The sequence below is a fragment of the Magnolia sinica genome, chromosome 6, assembly GCF_029962835.1.
Source record: "Magnolia sinica isolate HGM2019 chromosome 6, MsV1, whole genome shotgun sequence".
Taxonomy (NCBI): Eukaryota; Viridiplantae; Streptophyta; class Magnoliopsida; order Magnoliales; family Magnoliaceae; genus Magnolia; species Magnolia sinica.
Window position 1 is genome coordinate 92,650,546 of NC_080578.1, and position 9,628 is coordinate 92,660,173.

The window sequence follows — 9,628 nt, forward strand, 5'->3', positions numbered from 1 at the left end:
GTATCTTCCATTAACACTAAGCTACAAAGAATGTTCAGTGTGCCATGGTTGGCGAAAGAAATGTCCAGAAAATTACAACATGAAAAGATGGAGCATCCAACTGATTCTATTGCATGGAGGAATCTCGATGACAAGTATATGAATTTTTCAACTAAGCCTTGCAATGTTCGATTGGGTTTGGCTACAGATGGGTTTAACCCATTCGGCACTTATAGCACTTCATATAGTTCATAGCCTGTTATGTGTGTGACGTACAGCCTTCCACCAAAGCTTTATATGAAACCTCAATTTACTATATTGACTTTGCTCATTCAGGGACTGCAACAACTGGGAAAGGATATTGACGTTTACTTACAACCATTGATTGATAAACTTCAAGACTTATGGCGAAAACGGGTCATGATGTTCGACGCATACTATGAAAATAAATTCAATATGCATGCAGTTCTGTTCTGGACAATCCATGACTTTCCAGCATATGGTAACGTTTCCGGTTGTAGAACCAAGGGTAAATATGGTTGTCCTGTATGTGGTCCCAACACAGATTCCTTATGACTCCAGTATAGAAAGAAACATGTTTATATGGGCCATAGACGGTGGTTGCCAATGTTAGACCATGCTAGAAAGGACACAAGTGCTAGCATTTACAATAAGAAAGTGGAGATACGACGACAACCGATCCGTCTGGATGGGATTGAGGTTGAAAGACAAACTGCGAACCTGCAGTGGGGGAAGTATGGGAAGAAGAATATAAGGGGTATTAATGGAGGCTGACAAGAGCTAATCGATGACGTTGAATCACTGTGGTTCTTCAAACGGTCTATATTATTTGATTTGGAGTATTAGAAAGATATTCCTGTGTGCCACAACCTTGATGTTATGCATGTCGAGAAAAATATATGTGAAATCCTTGTCGCTTTGATGTTGAACACACCTGGTAAAACCAAGGATGATGTTAATGCGTGCAAGGACCTGAAACGGTTGGGAATTAAGAAGCATCTATGACTGAAGAACAACAATGGCAAGATGATTCAGAAACAAAGTCCTTCTTATCTAAGAAAAGAAGAGAAAAAACTTTTCATCCAGACTTTATATAATCTGCGTGTTCCTATTGGTTTTAGTGTGAATTGGAAGACCATTGTAACAGAAGATTGCATGGATTTAAAGGGAATGAAGTCTCATTCTTATCATGTGTTGATGCAACATCTACTCCCGGTTCTTATCCAGCATGCATTCAAGGATAGGAACGGCATTCGTCCTATAATTATAAGCTTTTGCATCTTCTTTAATGCCTTGTGCTCGTTAACCATAGACCTTTAAACGCTCATTACTCTTGAGAGGGGCATGGCTAAGACGTTATGTCAGCTTGAGATTATATGCCCTCTATCGATAGTTGTCATGATGATGCATCTTACCATCCACTTGGCTTACGAGGCTCGCATATGTGGTCCTGTATATTATCGATGGATGTATCCATTCGAAAGGTACACTATGAGCTTAGTAAGAATAAATTGGTGAAACGTCTAAAGTTGCATATATATGTAATGTATCATTATTTTTGTCAGGTTCATGAAGACATTCAAGGCTTATGTCCGTAACAAGACGCGACCTGAGGGTTGCATTGCAGAACAATATATCAAAGAGGAGACAATTATATACTGCAACCAATATAGAGGAAGACATAAAACAAGCCTCTTGGAAAAGCTAGAAAAATGTTTTGACGGAGTCATTCTAGAACCACAGAAGTTACAAGAAATTGTTAACGATGATTCTAATGATGACAATGTTGGTCCAGTAGGTTCGAGTCAAAGTGTCATCGTAATGAGTATCGAATATGAATAAGCTCGTACTTGGGTCATGAAGAGTCATCCTAGCTATGATACGTGGGAAGGGTATGTACTTTTAGCTCATATGTATATATCTTCTTTACTTTACGCAATTTCAATATAACATTGGTATCAAATAACCCATAGGAAGTACAAAGATTTCTTGCAGCGTGCTACAAGAGGACCAATGAGGTGCCTAGCGAGGATGAATTTATACCTTGGTTGAAGAGACAAACAAAGTTCAACGAATCTAACGAGGAAGAATTCAAAGATATAGTGAGAGGACCTAGCTTTTGCTATGCAATACAATAAGTATTGTATTAATGGTTTCCTTTTCGTCACTAAGGAGTATGAGGAAAATAAAACGAACCAAAATAGTGGGGTTATGACAGAAGGTTTGACCACCTTCTGATCTAGTGCTAAGGATATAAATACAGTAGATGAAAATCAACCTTACTATAGAGTCCTTCATAGAATTATCCAATTGGAGTACCGTAGAGGGTATAAGCCCATCCTATTTAAGTGTGATTGGGTGAAGGTGACACATCATGGTGTTTCTGTTGATGTCGAAGCGAATCTGAGATTAGTAAATTTGTCTAGTCTTTATAGTTCAGACAAAGTGGGTGACGAGCCGTTCATTCTCGTGGAGCATGCTGTGTAAGTTTTCTACTCCAAAGATCATAAAAATCCTGAATGGCACGTGGTCTTGGAGGTTCCAAAAAAGATTTTTGTCGAAGAGGAGACATGCCTTTTATCGGAACGATTGAAGGCTGTAACTGATGCCGATGCAGGACCTAATCTCACCACCTTAGCAAATGCCGATGAGTTGATATTCAATGAACCTAAAGAAGTCAGTGTTGTAGTTGAGAAAATAAAGAAAAGAAAGCGATCAAGGAGAATCTATTAAATTGTTTATATTTTTAATCCATGTAACAAAATGATATATATTGAAGGAAATATAATGAAGGTATGGATAATATAGTGAATTGTTTGTACTTTATCTGTTATCTAACTTATTTCTTAACCATTAGTATTTTTTTTTCTATTACCATATAAATAAGCACATGGATTCACAATCAGAGGCATTGGGTGTAAATGCGAGCAACACCAAAGGTAATAAGATAGTTCTCATTAATTAGATATGTAGATTTCATTTTTCTTATATATTGGCGGTAATCAACAATGTTTATATATAACTATTATTCTTTTTTATGTAGATGTGCCAGCTTCTTCTTCATCTAGAAAGAGAGGCCCTGCTAAGGGTGCTTCTTTACATGTGCAACCTGATAGGAAAAAGTCCTTAAGACGAATGAATTCGGGCAACCGAATGAGGACAGTCCCAATCGCAAAGACTTTGCATCGATATTAGTGTCCTAACCCGTGCTCATATCCCGATCATATACCAGGACTTTCGCTAGGTGCCTCATGCACACATTCAAAAGGTCATAGAGACATTGTCTGTATGCCTCGTATCCTAGACCGTATCGTTCCTTAGACTTCCGCAGTCTTCCCGGTGAATTTCGGCAACCTTCGACCCTTAACCGGTATTTACGCGTGACCCTAATCCTCATGCCGTCAACCCGAGTCGACTCAACCCAGAACTTGTAACTTAGCGACCACATCATCGCCGCAGTTCCGATGCCACAACTTGCGCGCCGAGGCGATATCCTGGTTAGGAGATGTGGGCCAGCGTTTGGTGCGAGGAAAACGCCGCACGTGCGAATTTCGAAAGAATCTCTACAAGATGTCACATCAATCAATGAACCCATCAATCCCATCATGTCAAGTACACATCACCTTTTACCCATTCTCAAGTAAGCCCCAAAAGTCAAAAAGTTTCTTACAACCCATGCTTTTCTTACAACTTTTGCCACAAAAGTCAAAAAAGGGGCTCTTACACCCATCACCAACACATCCATCACTCCATCACCCATCACTCCCCCCCTCTCTCTCCCTTTACAAGTCTCTCCCTTATTTTCAACTCTCCCTAAAAAAAAAATTCCATACGTATGAGCTCTCCAACTCTTCCAAGCTACAAGTGTGGCCCACCTTTCCATCCCTAGATCTCCCATCCTAACCATCCATTTCTCATCTTCCTCCATCAAAGAGAAGCACAAGGAGCTAAGGAAGCCAAGAGAGCAAGAAGATCAAGCGGTGGGTGCTTTGATAGGGTAGTTTTTGATGTTTTTAAGATGGGCCAAGTGAGGCCAACCGATCAATGGTTTAGATCTCACTTTGGACCCTAAGATATGGCCGATGGCTCACTTGGATCATCATGATCATTCCATGATGGGGCCATTCTCCATGGACCCCATCATGATGTTTATTTTCCTTGCATACTTAGGGTCATTTAGACCGTCTATTTTAGTGGAGAAGGGATCTCCACTGTTGGATTTCGATTTCATGGACCCACATGTAATGGGACCCACTTGATGTATGATTTAGTGCAAGGGAGGGCCCATAGTACCAGGGTCCCTCCATCACGCGTGTCCCACTCTCTATCTCTCTCTTTCCCTTTCTTTTTCTTTTTTCTCTTCTTATGTTAATATGGTCATGTGGCCCATTAGGTTGGACCCCACCATGAGGTAGGTATTTTATTCAAACCATTTATAAGTGGGGCCCATCTTATGTGTAGTACCCACACCATACATCATTGGTGGTCCACCTAAACAGGCCCACCTTTGCACGGCCAGACCGTCCAGCGTCCAGGGATGCTGGACGTTTGATTGGAAAACACAAATGTTAGCTTGGTTCCAAGCCAATGGGGGAGGCCCACTTATTTTGGCCCCACCTTGATGTATGTCTTCAATCCACGCCATCCATTCCGTCCCCAACCTCATTTTAGGCGTTGAACCGAAAAATGGTGTCAACCCGAGGTCCTGGTGGGCCATACCATAGCAAATGGTGGTTTTCACCATTGAAACCTTCCCTAATGCTTTTATACGACGAAATATGCCCAATATTGGGCTTGTTTTTCTTGTCTGGAGCCATGGAGGGCCATTGGATGGAGTGGATTGTCTAGATGTGGACCCCACCTGTGAAAACCGCAAGAAAACAGAAAATCAAAAAAAAAAATAATGGCAACACAGCAGCTGCCGTTGCTGTGTCAGATAGCAGCAGGCGCTGCTTGCGCACCAGCTCCCGGGTAGGCCGGGCGGACGTACAGCCACCCACGGCTGTAGCCGTGGGCCCCACCTTGATGTTTATCTATCATCTGACCCGTTCATTGGGTGGGCCACCCCCTGACGTGGGCCCACTCCAAAAATCATCCTGATCTAAGGCTCAGGTGGCCCACACCGTAGGAAACAGTGGGATTGAACCTCTACCATTGAAACCCCTTTTGGGCCCACAGAGGTTTAGGATCAACATGAAATTTGTTTTTACCCTTCACCTAGGTCCATGCGACCTTATCAACGGTCTGGATGGAAAATAAATGTTATGGTGGGCCCCACGTGGAGCCCACAATGATATGTGTTTTATTGCCACCGTACAGGCGACGGTGGAGCACACTGTGATGTTTGTGTTCTATCCCCACCGTCTAGGACGGTGGGTGTGCATGTGTGATCATGTGCACGCGTGTGTGGGTGTGTACGTGTGTGTGTGTGTGTATATATATATACATAAAATATTATATTATATATAATATGGTATGTATTGTACATATATATATTATATATAATATTATATACAATTTACTGCTGGTGGGAGGCCCATCTCAGCTTACTTGTGGCCCATGGCTGAGGCCCACTTTAATATATATGTAAGGCCCATGGGTCGAGGCCCATTTGATGTATTAGGGGCCCATGGGTTAAGGCCCATTAAGATGTATTGGGGTTATGGGTTGAGGCCCATTTGATGTACATATGGGGCCCAATTGGCGAGGCCCATTTGATACACATAAGGCCCATAAGATTAGGCTCATTTGATACATTCTAAGGCCCACGGGTTATGGCCCATTGCAATACACATAAGGCCCATTGGTGCGGCCCAATGATGTGGCCCACTTGATGAATATAAGGCCCATATAATATGGCCCATTTGATGTATTTAAGGTCCAATGGGATGTACCTAAGGTCCATTGCAATGTGTGATCCCAACATAATTTATGTAATGATATTTATGACAGTCGTGCCTTAGGAGCAATGTTGGTTTGACGTCCACATTGCAAGTATAGTGTTGGTTAAATGTCCGCATTATGCCTTTCCCAAGGGCCCATTGTTAGGCTCGTACGTCTAATGTGTAGGCCGTCTAGGCCCATCTTTGTTATGAACATCATCCATCCCATATAACATGTTTAGTTCCATGATTCATGATCATATGCATTATATGTATGCTTGATATGAGAAATAACTGATCACAGCATATGCCTTCGGGCAGATTGTTTAGGGGCTCCCGGATAGGGGGTGTTGCCCTACATGAGCGCACGATACGCGCAGGACTGCTGCATGACTGGATAGTGTGATTCATGTATTCACATTGTGTGATATGGTACTGTACGCCCTAGCGATATCAGGGCCGTAGCCTCCACAGGCGTATCGTGGTGGCAGGATTGGATACCGAAAATCTTATTCTACATGGGGTGCTATAGATATCCCTGGGTGAAAGTCCCTAAACCCTTATGGTACCAAGAGGTTGCTCCAACGTCTAGACCAAGTGGGTGCATGAGCGCCGAGTGCCGATTACCAAACGGTTGCACTTTCCACTGTGTCGTGGTCGGTTGGAAGGGGGTGCGGCCTTACCTGCCCAAGAGTAGGGGGCAAAGCTAGGCTGAGTCTGACCAGCTCGAGGAATGGGTCCGCTATTGACGAACCGAGCCCGATATTGGTAGGCGGATAGTGAGGTCTTTTCCACTCACCTTATTGGCCGCGATGGGGCGGCAATCTGGCTTGGAGTGTACTAGACCCCGGTGATATCTCAGATTTTGAGTTGTATTGATGTGGACTTATATGAGGATTTGTATGCTTGAGTTGCATTTCACATTGCATGGCCTTGGTAGGGCCGACATCATTCATGCTTTGCACCGCATGGCCTTGGTGGCTAATGGTATTCTTGGCATTCATTAGCATGTTCCGCATTACTCTGATATTGCATAACTGCATTACTACCTTGAGCATACACTTTCACCATCCTCTAAGCTTTCTATAAGCTTATGCACGACCGTTGCGTGCAGGTGATGTTGGATCGCTGCAGCGCTGAGGCTTGGGCGCGTGACAGATCATTTTGGAGTTTTGTTCATCTTCATTATATTTCCCTTTATGCTCATTGTACTTGTAAAGTTTTTGATCATAGTGGAAATGTGATGGAATTTTTGGTTGTTGTTTGTGGGTTATGCCTTTGGTTATGCTTATTACGAATCAAACTGGTGTTTTAAAAAAAAATTCTCCTCATAGCATCCCAAGATCAGAACCTGACGAATGGGTGCTGGGAGCCGAGAATGGGGTTCTACGGAGGCTGTTGGCGCCAGATTCGGCGATCGGGAATTTTGTGAGCTCGGTTTCCGAGTTTGGGGCATGACATTGTCACTGTTTTATGAGTTTGAGGGTAAAAGTTGGGATGCAGGTGTTTGGTACATAACACAATGCATCAATGAAACATGGAGAAATTATAAGAAAAGGTTGACTAAAAAATATAAAAAAAACAACGATCCTATAGTTGTCAGAGATAGTCCTACCCCCCAGGTGTCCCTATGCAGGATTGAAGGATCTTTGAGGATCAATACAACATCGAGCAATTCAAGAGAGCAAGTGCAATGAATAAAGTCAATCGGGCAAAGCTAAAAGGACTTGCGTGTCTTGGGAGGCGCAGCATGGCTGCTACTCGCCATCAGATAGTATGTATCTAAAAATAGGTATTATAGTTTAAAATTAAATTTAATTTTGATCTAATTAACTCTACTAATGATGTGTTTTTGAACGACATGTTATATGCCAAATGCGATGGAGAGGAATCTTACCTCTGATGCCGAGATAGGTAGAGGTGATGTCTACTTAAGAGCCCATATGAGCAAGGACAAAGTTGTCCAGTATCTTGACCTTGTTGTAAGTGCACCCATCTAACCACTAACTAGTACCATTATGAAATGTCATTATATAACTTTGAATTATTTTACATTCATTTGTATTAATTTTGTCACAACAAAAACTAGATGAGCTTTATAGTAGCAATCCTGCTTCTAAAATGACCGGCGTTGACGATGTCCTTACACAGCTACTAATAAAGTTTAAAAATTACTTGAGTTTCATGGTAATTATGAATTTTCTAATAACTTAATTTGTAATGTTTTACAGTTGGTTAGTTCTGATAGTAGAGGGTGAATGCGTGGTCTAGGTTGCTCGATAAGTAAAACAGGACTGAAGAAGTCAACCCCTGCCTGCTCAAAGCTAGATAATATGGTAAAAGAAAAAGAAGGCCTAGCGCAGGAGATATTAGAGATAAAGAAATAATTGGTCGACATAAAGGCCTGGGTGGGTATGCATCAAGAGGCACAATCTGGTCAAAACCTCTCATCACCACCAGTGGCTAAATCTACTCAGGCATCATCGGTATGCAATTATAATTTCGCTAATGTAATAAGCTTACAATTATATTATAAATGCTAACAATAACAATGTCATTTTATATGTGTACATGTAGCCGGATACGATTATATCGGTAAGAAATGTGAGTTGCTTGGTTGGGGCTTACGTGGTGTTGTTGCTCGTGGTCGAGTACACAACGTTAGTTCAAATGCAGTTGTCCATTGTGAGCCAGTAGTAGAGGGAGCTTTTTTTTTATCCTGACTGAGATTATACACCCTGATGCTCCTTTGTGGAAAGAAGATGGATTTACATCTACACTTGGAGAGGCCAGTCCAGGATCATTTGTGCAATGGGGGAAGTAATCAATGAGATTCCAATAATTTGAATAAATATAGTACTATATAATTGAACATATAGTAATTTGGCTTAAGTGGGTTTTGGTTGGGGCTTACATGGTGTTTTTTTTTTCTATTTTTCTAGTTACTCTATATGATGTTTGGCCTTTTTTTTTGGTACTCTGTAGTTCATCGATATTTATAGTCTGCGTGAATTTTGCACTATATATTTGAATATATTTATAGTCTTAGGCTCCATTTGGTCATCACATTGGTGTTTTTGAATGTAAATTTATCTCAAACCAAATGGAGCTTAAGCCCTTTTTTAACTCCGCCAATGCAACTCCTTGCATTGCTGGTCTCAAGCCCGAGTAAAGGAGGAGGGAGAAGGGCTTCAAGGTGAGTTTTATCATTTTTTTCCATTTTTTGAAGTTGTTATAATTTTTGAGTTTATTTTTGCTTGCAGGTTGATAGATTTGCTCGCATATGTTGGCGTATGGCCTTACAATTCTCAGAGGTACTCATGGAACTTAACAAGATCATTGGCCTATAAGTTCATTCATGTTGGATCTTATGATTTTACATTCCATCATATGGCCTTACAACTCTCTTACAGTTTTACTTTATTATTTTAATTGTCTGCAGTTTTCAGACAAGTAGTTTAGTAAGTATTGAGTTATATTAGGAAGCTTGATACAGTAGATTATAATGTTCATAAGAAACTGAAATACTTCAATTCCATTGAGGTCATGCTGTTGTCTTTGATGACTGATCACTTGTCCATTCCTGCAGGATTAGGATATAATTCCACCATTCCTGATGCTCCAAATGCAGAATCACATCTCTTAACTAAGACATTAGCTGAGAAAGTTAGAATGTTGAGGGTCAAATATTACATATCAGACCCCAGTTATTATCTGGATTTACGAACATGGTACTGTTTAACGGT

The 9,628-nt window shown here is 41.3% G+C and overlaps 1 long non-coding RNA gene across 1 annotated transcript in view; it reads left to right on the forward strand.

The window, feature by feature from the left end:
• The window catches only part of LOC131249083 (uncharacterized), a 98,391-nt gene extending 89,086 nt beyond the window's left edge, over positions 1-9,305 (forward strand). The window contains exon 3 of the long non-coding RNA XR_009172668.1: positions 9,146-9,305. This is a non-coding gene — a long non-coding RNA (uncharacterized LOC131249083). The remainder of the gene's footprint in view (positions 1-9,145) is intronic.
• The last annotated feature ends 323 nt before the right edge of the window (positions 9,306-9,628 follow it).